The sequence below is a fragment of the Anomaloglossus baeobatrachus genome, chromosome 6 (assembly GCF_048569485.1).
Source record: "Anomaloglossus baeobatrachus isolate aAnoBae1 chromosome 6, aAnoBae1.hap1, whole genome shotgun sequence".
NCBI lineage: Eukaryota > Metazoa > Chordata > Amphibia > Anura > Aromobatidae > Anomaloglossus > Anomaloglossus baeobatrachus.
In genome coordinates, this window is record NC_134358.1 from 134,390,494 (window position 1) to 134,406,735 (window position 16,242).

The window sequence follows — 16,242 nt, forward strand, 5'->3', positions numbered from 1 at the left end:
AGATGCTCTAATTCTGGCTCTGGACCTGGCTCTTCCCGTTACCCTGGTGCGGTAGCAATGGGGGTAATAACGAATTAATGGCAGCCCACAGCAGCCACTAGGTCCTAGATTAGTGATGGCAGTAGTCTAAGACTCTGCCCCATCACTAATCTGTAAGTGAAAGTAAATATACACTTCCAAAATCCTTTATTTGGAATAAAATACAAAAAACACCCTCTTTCAACACATTAACCCCTAAACACTCCTGCAGGTCTGAAAGTAATCCACACTAGGTCCCACGGCAATTCAGCTCTGCTACATCCCTGTCCTGTTACAGCGAGCACCATAGAGCATGACTGCCACGCTGACAGCAGACAGAGCCGCACGATAAGAATTAACTCAGGTGAAGCTCTGATGTCAGTGCCTCAACACAGGCAGTAGTGCAAGGCCCACAGCTGTGATGTCAGAGGTTCATTTTCATCGCGCGGATCTTTCTGTCACGGCCTGATTTGCGGCCACAGGTGAAGGACTGCAGCTCTGACCGGAAATCACCTGAGTGACGGCACCACAGATCGTGCAGCTCACTTCAGTCACTCGGGTGATTTGCTGTCACAGGTGGAGGACTCCAGCTGTGGCAGCTGCTAACCTGAGTGATGTCACTGCTGATCACACAGCAACTGAAGTGAGTCCTGAGTTCAGTGAGCAGTCATGCTCAATAGTCGCTCGCTGTGAGTTTCAGATGTAGCAGTGCTAGAAGTGTCGTGGGACCTCGTGTGAATTACGTTGGACCTGGAGGGGTGTTTGGAGGGTTATTAAAGTGGTGAAAGAGGGTGTGGTTTTTCTTTTTTTGTTTTAGGCTGGGGGGCTGCCAATAACGTGGGTCTCCCAAGCCTGAGAATACCAGCCCCCAGCTGGAGGGACTGTATGCCGTTTTTTTAAATTATTTATTGTACTGTACGATATAGATCCGGCGGCTGTGATTGGTTGCAGTCAGACAGCTGTCACTCAGCGTGGAGACGCGTCTAACTGCAACCAATTTTATTGGCGCCGGTGGGTGGGGAAGTAATGAATATAAGGTGAGCCTAATGAGCGGCTGGCACTTTCAGAAGCAGGAGAGGCTGCGGCAGTCATGTAACAGCTGTGCTGCGCCGGTGATCGGTGAGTATGAAGCGGAGAGAGGATGGAGAAAAGTTGGTGACCTGTGTTTTTCTTGATCCAAAACGCAGTGCAAACGCACAGCTAACCATTTTGGTTGTGCTTTGACACATTTATTCATGTCAATGGGTGGTAAATGTTCACAAAATGCAATGACGTGCTGCTTTTTTTTTTCTTCTTCAACAATTTTGACAAATATTTGTTAAACAAAACGTTGCCTAAAAAAAAAAAAAAGCAACGTGCACATAGAATTTCTGATTTATCATAGACTTTGCTGGGGAAGCAAAACGCATGCATTTTGTCAATGACACAGTGCACTTTAAATCACAACCAAAATGCAACTTGCGCACATGGCCTTAAAGAATGATAAAGAAAAAAAGGTATATCAAAAAAGATTTAGAGAAACTACAGACTCAAGACCCCTAGGAGTGGAGACATGGAGTACTAGAATTAGGGCTCATTCACCCGCCTGTTCCGTTTTTGCCGTCCACAAAAAACAGTCCTGTGTTTTGTTTTTTTTTCTTCACGGATGCATTTATGAGATAACCGCATCCGTCCCGTTCCGTAAACTGTTTGTGTGTCATCCGTGTGACTTCTGTTTTTTTGGTGGACTGCAAAAAGATGGAAGGAGAGATACATGCAGTCCAGGGTATCTAGCCAGATGCTTTTCCCCATATAAAGTTAATGGGGAACAGAATCTGGGGCAAAGGGGTAGAAACAAACGCTACATACTCACCGGCACAGCTGTAACTGCTCCCGCGGCAACTCTTTGCTCTTCCTGAGCCGGCCGCACATTAGGCTTATACACATTCGCACCTCCCCCCCCCCCATCTGTGATTGGTTGCAGCCAAACAGCTGACACTCAACGTGGGAGTGTGTCTGACTATAACCAATCACAGCCACTGGTGGGTGCGTCTATATCCTACAGTACAATAAACAATTTAAAAAAGCAGCGTGCAGTCTCCCCCCTCAATTTTGATACCAGTCAAGATAAAGTCTCACAGCTGCTGGCTGGTATTCTCAGGCTGGGGAGACCCGCGTCATTGGGACCCCCCCCCCCCCTCCCCAGCCTAAAAACTTCAGCCGGCCGAAATTGGCGCATCCATTGGATGTGACAATCCCGCGACTTTACCCTGCTTATCCCATTGCCCTGGTGCGGTGGCAAACGGGGTAATATATGGGGTTGATACCAGATGTGTAATGTCACCTGGCATCAAGCCCAGAGGTTAGTGATGTCACAGCGTCTTATCAGATACCCAATATCATAACTCAAGTCAGTAATTAAAAAAAATATAAAAAAAAAATTATTTGAAAAAACACTCAATCACATTCCCTCTTTCACCAATTTATTAAAAGAAAAAACAAATCTAGGTCTGGCGTAATCCAATAAGGTGGTCCCAGGACAATCCATACTCGCTGTCCCAGTCAAAGAAGAACAGAATGATACCCACAGGCTGGGAGCGCAGTGCAGTGACCTAAGGTAACATCAATAAGTCAGCCCAGGTCATTGCAGGGCATGACAAGTGCTGACTTCTGGAGGTTAGCTAGGTACATTACCTGGGTGATGAAGTCTGCTGAACTCCTGACGTCAGCTCTCGTCACTAAGTGTAATGACCGCCATGTTCACAAGCGAAGTATCGCAAGCGGCCCGTGACGTCACCGCTAGTCACAGTCTCCGGCTGCCCGCGAGAGGTGATCTGAGAAGGGGGTGGTCATGTAAGTAAGTGATGAGTGATGATGTCAGGAGTGCAGCAGACTTCATCACAGCAGGTAATGAACTTTACTAACCTCCTGACAGCAACACCCATCCCCACAGCTGCTGACACACTGCAGGGCAGGAGCGGGACACAGACTGCATGGGCACCCGACGGAAATCACACGGAAGTGCTTCTGTGTGGCTTCTGGGGATTTTGCAGACCCATTGACTTGTACTGGGTCAAGGTCCGTTATTACGGAACAGAATAGGACATGTTCCATAATAACGGAACGGACTTACGGCATCTGATATGGTTTTTTTTTTTGTTGTTTTTGTATTATCGGATGCACACAAGACATTGAAAAGATGGTCTTGTCAGTAGGTCCGCAAAAAAACAGGAACTGACCAGGACAAACGGAACGGTCGTCTGAATGAGCCCTAAAATAAATGGGATATGATCAATGTGAGTCTTTGGCTATTTTTTTGCATTGCAAGATATTGCTGGCTGTGGTTCATGTGGCTGCTCAAATGCGCATATCTGAATACCATTAACAGTGGCTCAAGTAAGATGTCCTTCCGCATAATATTATACAGAATCTGAAATACAATATTTTTTTTATCACTAAGGTTTTAATAGTGAATACATCACCTTAAGTATTTTAGAGTTTTGCAATTAAATAAATAAAAAAAATATACACTTATAGATCTAGTCTCTAACCCTCTTCACCACTGGGCAAATTTTCTGTTTTTCATTTTTTTCCCATCAATATAGTCATGAGGGCTTGTTTTTTGTGGGATTAGTTGTACTTTTTGAATGACCCCATGCACTTTGCCCCATATTGTACTGGAAAACTGGGGGGAAAAATGCCTAGTATGAAATTGCAAAAGAAAGTGCAATTGGACAAATGTGGTGTGGGTTCTTTTTTTTTTTTTTTTTTTTTTTAATACCATATTCACTATGGGATTAAACCTGGCATTATTATTCCCTAGATCAGTACAAGTTCATAGGTACAAACATGTATAGTTTTTACTTTTTCAGTGCTGAAGTGGTGAAAAAAAATTCAGAAGTTTGAAGACATAAGAGAACGTTTGTCGCCATTTTCCGAGATGCATAGCTGTTATGATTCAGGGACCAAGGAGGATCAAAAAAAATGCGGAAGACCAAAAAGTAACCAGAGTGCTGGAACCTTAACGAACTGTAGACCTAATCCTGACACACAACTAGAAGTAGCCATGGGACAAGCCTATGATGACCTAGTCGTCTCAACACAGCCGGAGAACTAAATATTCTTACAGATAGAAATATTAGAGAAGCTAATCTGCCTCGGAGCAATCCGCAAAGATATAGATAGTCCCCCACATGTAAAGACTACGGTGATATAGTAAAACACAATACAAAGCTAGAAAAACTGGTTCAGCAAAGGTGAGTCCCAAACTATCTTTATAGGAAAGGATAGGAAGGAGTACTGTCTGTAGCTGTAAAAACCCTAATAAATACCAGCATGTCTGATATGGAAAAACCCTGAGACCAAACGGCCTTCTCCCCACTATATCAGCACTCTGATGTTACTGGGATCCAAAAACACTAATATAGATGAGGGACTGAATTAATACCAAGCATGACAAAACAAAATACATTGCAGAATCATGGAGCTGGGTATACAGACACTCCCAGCAGGAAATGATCCAATTCCACCAGGAACTCCAAACAGGCAAAATAGGACTCAAGCATTAGTATCAAAGCAGAAAAAACAAAAAGAAAGTGGAAACAATAAACAGAGGTACAAGACCAACTTATCTGAGAGGAGTTCTCGTAGAGAGCAGGGCTGGTTTCAGAATGTCCTTAACACACAAGATATCCATTGAAAACCGGCAAGTAATAGGAGAAAACTACTCAGCTATATAGCCCAATCTGAGAGACCTGATTGCCAGTTCTCCACAGGTATGTGGCTTTCATTCCACAAATAAACTGCACTGCCAGCATTGAGCACAAGAGGGGGCCCCAGAGTGAATAATGTAATCACAACAGTACCTCTCCCCCTCGAGGAGGGGTCACCGAACTCTCACCGGAACCTCCGGGTTTATCAGGATGGGCTCGATGAAAAGCACGATCAAGCAATCAGCATGTATGTCGGAAGTAACCACCCAAGAATTATCCTCCTGACCATAACCTTTCCACCTAACCAGATACTAGAGCTTCTGTCTAGCAATACGGGAATCCAAATTTTTTTTCCACTACATATTCCAGATCCCCTTCAATCAACACATGGTCAGGAGGCGCAGCCATGGGCACTACCGGTTCAACATATTTTTTCAACAAAGACTTATGAAAGACATTGTGAATCTTGAAAGTCTCTGGAAGAGCCAAACGGAAAGAAACAGGATTATCTTCGAAATTTTATAAGGTCCAATAAACCTTGGCTTAAATTTCGGAGAAGAAACTTTCATAGGAACATGTCTGGAAGACAACCAGACCAAGTCCCCTACCTTAAACCGGGGGCCCACAGTCCTACGTCGGTTGGCAAACCGGTGGGCATTTTCCTGGGAATGGGACAATTTATCCACCACTTGATCCCAAATATGCTGCATTTTCTCTACTGCCGAATCAACACCCGGGCAGGTGGAAGCCTTCATCTGCCTCAAAAAAAACAGAGGATGAAACCCAAAATTGCAAAAAAAGGAGACATCAAAGTGGCCAAACTGACTCTATTATTAGGAGAAAACTCAGCCAATAACAAAAAAGAAACCCAGTCGTCCTGATCAGCCGACACGAAACATCGCAAATAGGTTTCCAAAGTCTGATTTGTCCTCTGTCTGTCCATTGGTCTGAGGATCATGAAACGCAGAAGAGAAGGATAACTCAATTCCCAGCCTAGAACAAAAAGCTCTCCAAAATCTAGACACAAACTGGACTCCCCTATCGGACACAACATTCTCAGGAATACCATGCAAACGAACCACCTGACGAAGAAACAAAGGTGCCAACTCCGAAGCTGATGGAAACTTAGGCAGTGGCACCAAATGAATCATTTTGGATCTATCACAGATTACCCAAATAACCGTCATCCCCTGAGAAACAGGGAGATCCAAAATAAAATCCATTGAGATGTGAGTCCATGGTCTCTTGGGCACCGTCAATGGCAATAATGGGCCACTAGAACGAGAACAAGAAGACTTGGATCTAGAACAGATTCCACAGGACTGCACAAAACTCCTCACATCACGAGACTGAGAAGGCCACCAAAAGGACCTACTCACCAAATCCCCAGTGCCAAAAATCCCAGGATGATCAGCTAACACAGAACAATGAACTTCAGACATCACTCTACTCCTCCATTGGTCAGGAACATACAATTTCCCCCCAGGACATCTTTCACATTTGTTCTCCTGAAATTGCTCAAGAGCAAGCCTCTAATTGGGTGAAATCGCAGACAGAATCACTCCCTCATGCAGGATAGTAGCAGGCTCGGTCACATCCAGAGAATCAGCAAAGAAACTCCTAGAAAGGGCATCCGCCTTAATATTCTTAGTACCCGGAATATAAGAGACCACAAAATTAAAGCGTGTGAATAACAAGGCCCATCTAGCTTGCCTAGGATTCAACCTCCTGGTAGGTTCAAGATAGATCAAATTCTTATGATCAGTAAGTACAACAATTTGATGTCTCGCCCCCGCTAGCCAATGTCGCCATTCTTCAAAGGCCCACTTCATAGGAAATAATTCCCGATTCCTCACATCATAATTTCGCTCCAGTGGTGAAAATTTCTGGGAAAAAAAAAAGCACAGGGTCTAATTTTAGAAGTCACAGGGTCTCTTTGGGACAAGATAGCCCCAGCTCCGATCTCTGAGGCATCGATCTCCACCTGAAAAGGAATAGACAAATCAGGCTGCCGCAAGACTGGAGCAGAAGTAAACCTTATAAGCTCCTGAAAAGCCAAGACTGCCTCTGAAGACCAATTCACAACATCACCTCCCTTCTTGGTCAAATCAGTCAATGGCTTGACAATACTGGAAAAATTGCGTATGAATTTACGATGGAAATTAGCAAAACCCAAAAACTTCTGAAGGCCTTTCAAAGAAGTAGGCTGAACCCAATCATGAATGGCCTGGACCTTGACCGGATCCATCTCGATAGAAGATGGGGACAAAATAAATCCCAAAAAAGAGATCTTTTGTACGCCAAACAGATGATTAGATCCCTTGACATAATGCATTGTCCCTGAGAACCTGAAACACTGTCCAAACCTGTTCAACATGAGAATCCCAGTCTTCAGAAAAAATCAAAATGTCATCCAAATAGACAATCAAAAACTTGTCCACAAAATCCCGGAAAATATCATTCATGAAAGATTGAAAGACGGAAGGGGCATTAGTGAGCCCAAAGGGCATCACCAGGTACTCAAAATGCCCCTCAGGAGTATTAAACACCGTCTTCCATTCATCACCCTGCTTAATGAGAATGAGATTATATGCTCCCCGAAGATCGAGCTTAGTAAACCAACTAGCACCCTTCACTCTAGAAAACAGGTCGGAAATCAGAGGCAATGGATACTGATATTTAACCGTGATTTTATTAAGGATATGATAGTCAATATAGGGCGGCAATGAGGCATCGTCTTGGCCACAAAGAGAGAAAACAGTGCCCAGAGGTGAAGATGATGGTCTGATGTGACCCTTCTCCAAAGACTCCTTAATATAAGTATGCATAGCAACATGTTCAAGTACAGATAAATTGAAAAGCCGTCCCTTTAGAAAATTTACAACCAGGCACTAATTCAATAGCGCAATCATAGTCCCTAGGCGGAGGCAAAGACGCAGCCTCGGTCTCATTAAATACATCTATGAAATCCGCCAAATAGTCAGGAACCTCCCGTGTCTGAGATGAAATAGATAAAACAGGAGTATCACTATGCACACATTGGCAGTCCCAACTAGTCACAGATAAAGATGTCCAATCCAGAACTGCATTATGGGCTTGCAACCAAGGAAATCCCAGTACCAAAATGTCATGCAAATTATGCAAGACCAAACACTTACCACCTGATGGTCAGGTGTGACCCGCATTGTCACCTGGGTCCAAAACTGGGGCTTATTTTCAGCTAAAGAAGTAGCATCAATACCCCTCAAAGGGATAGGAGCATGCAAGGGACCATAGGAAAACCACAACGCTCAGCAAACCCAAAATCCATCAAGTTCAGGGCAGCTCCTGAATCAATAAAAGCCATAGCCGAAAATGATGATAGGGAACAAATCAAAGAAACCGACCAAAGAAACTTAGACTGTAAACCGCCCAAAGTAAATGAACGGGCAAATCGTTTCTTGCGCTTAGGTCAGACAGAAATAGTATGAGAGGCGTCTCCACAGAAGAAACATAACATATTACGCCGTTTAAATTCCTGCCATTCCGCCCTAGAAAGGACCTTATCACACTGCATAGGCTCCGGAGACTGCTCTGAGAGCAACACCTCTGCTCGTATTGTTTTACGTTCACATAAACGTCTATCAATCTGAATGGCCAATGACACAGAGTCATTGAGACCAGAGGGGACAGGAAAGCCAACCATAACATCCTTTACAGACTCTGCCAACCCCTTCCGAAAGAGAGTCGCAAGCGCCGCATCATTCCACTCTGTAAGCACAGCCCACTTAGGAAATTTCTGACAATATACTTCTGCAGGTTCCTGACCCAGGATCAAAGCCAATAAAGTTTTCTCGGCTTGATCAATAACATTAGGTTCATCATATAACAACCCCAGAGCCTGAAAAAAAATTCCACAACAGCAAGAGCAGGATCTTCAGACGCCAGGAAAAAGGCACAATCCTGGGGGTCACCACGCAGCAAAGAGATAACAATCTGAACTCGCTGCCTGGAAGACCCTGAGGACTTTGGTTTCAGGGCAAAAAATAACCTACAATTGTTCTTGAAGTTAAAAATTTAGACCGATACCCAGAGAATAAATCAGGTAAAGGTATCTTAGCTTCTACAGCAGGTGTTTGGGCAAGATAATCTGATACAGTATATCCTTAACCTAAGACGTAAGCTGATCAACTCACTCAGCTAATTGTGTAATATCCATAACAGCACAAGATCCTCCAGGGCACCCAGAGATAAAGAGGAAAAACACACAAAAAAAATTGACACATCCCCCCCCCCTCTTTTGAGTACCCTAGAATCCTAGGTAAGACTGGTGCTACTGTTATGATTCAGGGACTGAGGCGGATCAAAAAATGCGGAAGCCCAAAAAGTAACCAGAGTGGCTGGAACCTTAACGGACTGTAGACCTAATCCTGACACACAACTAGAAGTAGCCATGGGACAAGCCTACGAGCACCTAGTCGTCTCGACACAGCCAAAGACCTAAATATTCTTACACATAGAAATATAAGAAAAGCTAATCTGCCTCGGAGAAATCCCCAAAGATATAGATAGCCCCCCATATGTAAAGACTATGGTGATATAGTAAAACACAATACAAAGCTAGAAAAACTGGTTCAGCAAAGGTGAGGCCCAAACTATCTTTATAGGAAAGGATAGGAAGGAGTAATGTCTGTAGCTGTAAAAACCCTAATAAATACCAGCACGTCTGATATGGAAAAACCCTGAGACCAAATGGCCTTCTCTCCCACTATATCAGCACTCCGATGTTATTGGGATCCAAAAACACTAATATAGATGAGGGACTGATTTAATACCAAGCATGACAAAACACAATACATTGCAGAATCATGGAGCTGGGTATACAGACACTCCCAGCAGGAAATGATCCAATTCCACCAGGAACTCCACACAGGCAAAATAGGAATCAAGCATTAGTATCAAAGCAGAAAAAACAAAAAGAAAGTGGAAACAATAAACAGAGGTACAAGACCAACTTATCTGAGAGGAGTTCTCGTAGAGAGCAGGGCTGGTTTCAGAATGTCCTTAACACACAGGATATCCATTGAGCACCGGCAAGTAACAGGAGAAAACTACTCAGCTATATAGCCCATCTGAGAGACCTGATTGCCAGTCCTCCACAGGTGTGTGGCTTTCATTCCACAAATCAACTGCACCGCCAGCACTGACCACAAGAGGGAGCCCCAAACTGGAAAATGTATTCACAACACATCGCGTTCTCATTCTTCAGTATCTGGGCCTGTGTGAGGGTTTATTTTTTGCGTCTTGAGCTTGAGCTGATCATACCATTTTTGGGTAGATACGATATTTTGATCACCTATTGTATTTTAATGCAATGTTACTTCTATCAAAACTTTACCAATCAGATTAGTTGATTTTCTGTTTTTATTTTGCATTTCTTAATATAGCAATACCAAGTGTGTGTGTGTGTGTGTGTGTGTGTGTGTGTTTTTGTTTTGGGCAGCCAGAAACAGAGCAATGATTGCCAGAGCAATCTGTCAGAGTTTAACAGCCTAAGGCTATGTGCGCACTTACCGGATTTTGCCGCGGATTTTTCGCGGATTTGCTGCATGTTTCGCTGCAGAAAATGTTCATAACATCTCTGCAGTGAATCACCAGCAAATCCTATGGAGAAAAAAAATCCTGTGCGCACTGGGCGGAATTTGACAGCTGCATGTTTTGCTGCGGGAATCCCGCAGCAAAAACAAGTGCATGTCACTTCTTTTCCGCACATCGCTGCGGGATTTCACTCCATTGACTCAATGTTAATCATGAAATCCCGCAGGGAATAACGCAGGCAGCAAATTCTGTGCGGTTCACTGCGTTTTCCTGCGTTATTCCCTGCGGTATTTCGCGGTTTATCTCCGGTAATGTGCATCGCCTGTCTGCGGTTTTGCAGGGAAGTGATGTCATTACAGGAAGAGGAAGCCGTGCAGAGAATAAACACACACACAGATCACACACAGACATCACAGACACAGAACACAGACACAGACATATAGAACACACATAGAAAGAAAACGGAAATATAGAAAAAAAAGAACGTGGACTCCGCTGCATATTCACCGTCCAGCCGAGGTAAGCACACAGCGGCGGCCCGGTATTCTCAGGCTGGGGAGGGAGAGGGGCAGGGATAATGTCCCCCGCCTCACTCCCCCTCCCGCAGCCGAGAATATCAGCCGCAGCTGCCCCGGCACTGTCGCATGCAATATGCGGCAATACCGGCGTGTCCTCGGCTCTTCTTGCCACCGTGTAGCAGTGGTGGCAAGGTAATACAAGGGTTAATGGTGATGGGGGACTACCGCCATTAACCCCAGGCTTGATCATGGCAGCGTCTATGTGACAGCTGACATGATCAACCCGTAAGTAAAGTGAAAAAACACAGACACCGAAAAATCCTTTATTTTAAATAAAACAAACAAGCCTCGTTCACCATTTTATTAACCCCCCCCCCCAAACAAAGCTCCGGCGTAATCCACAGCTCCGGCTCCGGCGTCCTGCACTGCTGACATCCAGCCGCGACTGTCACAGACACAGCGCTGAATGCAGCAGACAGCAGAGGTAATTACCGGTCATTTCCCACGGTCGGTAATGTGAACTCACTGCCGACCGTGGGAAATGCAGCGATCTGTCCTCTATCTATCCCTCTATCTATCTGTCTATCTATCTATCCCTCTATCTATTCTTCTCTCTATCTACTATCAGAATTAAATGTATTTTTTTTTTTTTTCTTCAATATGCTTTATTGCATTGAATGCAATAAAGCACATCCCAACCCGCACGCGGCAAAACCGCGGCAATACCGCGAACAATACCGCGGTAAAACCGCAGCAAACCGCGGCAAACCGCATGCGGTTTTCGGATGCGGTTTCCCGCGGTTTTTTACCGCGGGTGCGGTAATCTTTGAGGGCATGCGGAATTTTCTCAAGAAAATTCCACTTCCCAGTGCGCACAGAGCCTTAAGGAATTAACAGGCGCGGGTGGATCTCCCATATTAGCTGAACATGTCGGCTGATCAGAGCCCACATCAAAGAGAGGGATGCAATCTAGGATGGGTGTATATATACATCCTAGGTCGTTAACTGGTTACGCTTTTAAATTTGATTAAGGCCAGCATCACCTGGCATGGCTGCACACTCTCCCGACAGGAACGGGTCAGCTGCATATATTTCTATGCAGCCGAGACTCTGTTGTCCGGAAAGTGTGCAGTCGTGACGGGTGATGCCGATGCGAGACTTGCGTAAGTGTGACTCTGGCATAAGTAACTTTGTTTTACCATCAATTAATTTTGTGGGAAAAGAGAGCAGGGATTTAAAGTGAACCTGTCAGGTGCAATATGCACCCAGAACTACGAGCAGTTTTGGGTACACATTGCTAATCCCTGCCTAACTGTCCTTGGTTCTAGTAGCTTACATAAAGAGATCTTTAGAAAAATTATTTCTAAAGATCTTTTATGATATGTTAATGAGGGCAGGGATTAGTCGCAAGGGCGTTGGTTCCTACACTCGTTCCGCCCATAGGGGCGTGCTAACATGCTATTCAATGCAACATCACCAACGGTGACGCGCGTATCTGTGTCTGCTGCTGTCACTGTTGATCTGGACGCTGAGCATTTCTGGTGCAGTTCCTGCGTTCGTTCCGCCCTCTTAGTATATGAAGCATCACCAGTAGTGAGGCGCGTACCTATGTCTGCTGTCGCCGCTGATCCAAAGTCCCAGTAATTCTGGTCATGTGCACTAGACCTCTCTAAAGCCTGGACGCATACACCCAGTTTCATGCTGCGCATGACCGGTAGGGCTGGACGATCAGATCAGCAGACACAGATACAAGTGTTACAGCTGATGATGCTGCATTGAATAGCATGTTAGCATGCCACTATGGACAGAATAAGCGTAGGAACGCCCTTGTAACTAGTCCCTGCCTCATTAGTATATCATAAAAGAGCTTTAGAAATACTTTTTCCTTTCCCATGACAGCACTGTACATGAGAGAGTGTATCCGGCCCCAGGAACAGGAAACCTTTCTGAAATAAAAGGGGTGGCATCTCTCCCAAGTCCCATTGTGGTTTCCTGTTCCTGGAGTGGATACTGAAGTTTCCTTGGTGAAATTTCTCCAGATAATCGGGTTTCGGCGGGCCAGGAAGTTTCCGGGATCCAGGTGTCATGGGGGGCTGCGCTGGTCACATGTCACGGCCTCCTTCTTCCATGCCGATGTTGCACAGTTGAGATGTTTCTGATCGGGCAGTGGTCCATGGGTTGGCTTACAGGGCAGGTGTACCAGCTGGGGCTCGCTCCTCCACATGGACAGCTGGGGCAGTGACACTGCAGCCACTTCTGTACCTCGGAAGGCGATGCGGCATGTGCCGTTTTTGTGCTGGAAATTGCTCATGGCTGTGTGCACAGGCTCCACTTGCACTTCCGGAGTAAGTGGGGACCAGAGAGGCTAATGGGAGTGGAAGTGACAGCGCACACCGAGGATGGCATCACAGACCACCTCCGAGTTTAGAGTCTGTGTCTGCAGGATTTAAAAGTGATGGGAAAGCCTGTCATTTCGGACAATGAAAAACTAATAAGAGCTACTATTGGGATGGAATCCCGAAAAGAACAATGATCAGTCCAGGACACCATATTCTCCAACCTAGCAGAGCGCAGGCATAGGGTCTTCCCCGTACATAAAAACCTGCTGAATCTCATTACGAAAGAATGGAAAAAAACAGGAAGGTGTCTGTCCCCCAACTTCTGAAAAGAAAGTATCCTTTTCCAGAAGATTTGTGCCAATCTTGGGAAAAAGCGCCAGCGATAGCTAAGGTCTCTAAAAACATGATCTCATGATCTTGGGTCCTAGGGTCTTTGAAAAACCCATTGGAGAAGGTGGACACATTCCTAAAGGGAGCTAGGGAACCAGCGGCAGGATCCTTCAAGCCCAACATTGCTGCTACTTGCACTGCAAGATCCCTGGCAAAATAGCTGCAAGAACTTGAGGTCCAGATTAGAGATACATGCCCAAGGGAACGGTTGCTAGAAGCTCTAACAACCATTCAGAATGCAGATAACATCCTGGCCGACGCCTCAGTAGATGGGGTTAGGTTAGCAGCCCATGCCTGTGCCCTATCCAATTCCAGCAGAAGGGCATAATGGCTAAAAAACTGGAACACTGCTTTTCAATCAAAGATGAGGTTATGTGCAGTTCCATGCCAGAGGGACTATCCGGGTCGGCTCTAGCCAACATCCTGGAGAAAGCAGAAGATAAAAAGAAAGGTTTTCCTCCACCCTCTGGATCAAGGTTTAGAGGTTCCTTTCAGACCTCGGGAGGAAGAAAGGGCCAGAAAGAAACCAGTTTCAGGGGGTGCCTGTGAGGAATAGACAGAGAGAGAGCTCAGTCTTAGGGGTGTTTATTTAATAAACCCTCCCAAAGAGGAGCCCCTAGAAAGCAATGACCACAGTCCTTGAGTGGGGGGAAGGCTCAAACAATTTTGCCATCAGTAGGCTGGCCGCCGACTGGGTGTTAAGAACAGTCTCTCAGTCTTAGGCTCAATTTTTCTTTCCTTCCCCCATAACGCATGCAGAGTTCTCAGGTGGGCCTAAAGAATCAGGGGATTCTGGAGCATAAAGTCCTTTTGTTGATAGGGAAAAAAACGTAGTGGTAAGGGTTCCAGTAGCAGAAGGTGGTCCCGGGTAATACAGCAACCTGTTCTTATTAAAAAAAAAAACCAGGATCATTTTCAATCTGAGATCTCTGAATCGCTACCTGTCAGTAGAAAGATTCAAGATGAGACCCTAAAATCAACAGTATGCTTACTATTCCCCTTCTGCTACATGGTGATAATAGATCTGATGGATGCTTATTACCACATCCCTATCTACAGAGAACACAAAAAAATACTTCAGGCTGGCGGTAATAATCAAAGGTGAGCTGACTCCTCTCCAGTATCAGTGTCTTCCATTTGGCATTGCAGTAGCCTCAAGGGTATTCACCAAACTAGTGGCAGATATGGTATGTTAGACAAGAAAGAGATGTCTTAATAGCTCCTTATCTGAACGACTTTTGAATGTGGGAAAATCAAGAAGGGATTGTTCATCAGCCATAAGCCAGGTCTCCTCAGTCCTCTGAGTTGGGATGGTTGGTGAACGAGAGAAAATCAAGGAAAGTCACAGTTCAAAATCAGTTATTTTTGGGCATCAACCTACACTCAGTGCGGTAGTACCGTTTCCTTCCAACCGAGAAAATAGTCAAAATAAAACTGAAAATCCTATCCGTTCAGATGAAGCTGAGGATTTCTCTAAGGGGAGCAATGTCTCTATAAAGGTCGGTTAAATCTATAATCACTGCAGTACAGTGGGCTTAACTTCACACAAGAAGCCTTCAGGGACAAATTTTGTCTTTCAGTCGGCTGGAATAAATCTCGAACACATGGTCCAACTGTCAGGAGAGGTCCTGAGATCACTGGATTGGTGGCAGGACGAAGACAACCTCAGGAGAGGGGTTCCCTGGAACACATAGGAGCTGGTGGTTATCACTACGGCTGCCAGTCCAGTGGGGTGGGGAGCCCACCTAGTGGACAAGTAAGTACCTTCAAGAGGAATAGGAACCAACCTTCACAAGCAGCTCCTCAAACCTCAAAGAACTAATAGGAGAGTCAAAGGTATTACAGTTTCTAGTAGAGAAGATCGCCTGAGAGAACGTGGTCATCTTCTCAGACAACAGTACGGTAGTAGCTTACCTAAATCAACAGGGAGGCACCAGATCAAAGCTTTGAGACAGACTCTTCAGTATAGCGGATGAGAGATTGCTCTCACTTACAGCACGTCACTTGAAGGGATCAGACAACATCATAGCCGACTACCTCAGTCGCCATGCCTTGCAACAAACAGAGTGGACTTTAAACCGGGAGGTGTTCAAACAAATTTTTCTGAGTTGGGCGGAATTAGAAATAGACTTGTTCGCAAATCAGGAAATATGGCAATTAGGTAGATTCTTTTCCCTTGATCCTAGGGGAGGACCAGAGGGAGTAGACGCACTCTTAGGGCAGAGTCACACTTGCGAATGACTCGCACTAGTGCAATGTAAGAAAATCTTGAATTGTACTCGACCCCATGTAAGACAATGCTGCAGCTCAGATCTGCTTGTTTTTCTTCAGCCCTAATCGGACTGAGGAAAAAAATTGCAGCATGCTGCGATTGTCTGCGAGAGCCGTATCAGTCGCACCCATTCAAGTGTATAGGTGTGAGAGAAACATCGGACTGCACTCGGATGTTATCCAAGTGCAGTGCTATATACTCGCAGCTTGACAATGGAGAAGATGGGGAGATTAACCCCTCCCTCTCCTCTGCAGGGCCAGTCCTCAGCTTTGCAGCTGTGACCCGATCGCAAGATCGGGTCTCAGTCGCATGACACTTGACTCACGCTCGCAAAAGAGCCTTAGCTGGGGGTCATTAGCATATCGCATCCGTTGCTCTCGCATCGGATGCCATACGCTAATGTGACTCGAGCCATACAGAGATGGAATTTCCGGCTG

The 16,242-nt window shown here is 45.2% G+C and overlaps 1 long non-coding RNA gene across 1 annotated transcript in view; it reads right to left on the minus strand.

The window, feature by feature from the left end:
* LOC142244138 (uncharacterized) overlaps window positions 1-15,575 on the minus strand; it is a 99,614-nt gene extending 84,039 nt beyond the window's left edge. The window contains exon 1 of the long non-coding RNA XR_012724450.1: window positions 15,448-15,575. This is a non-coding gene — a long non-coding RNA (uncharacterized LOC142244138). The remainder of the gene's footprint in view (window positions 1-15,447) is intronic.
* Window positions 15,576-16,242: the final 667 nt, after the last annotated feature.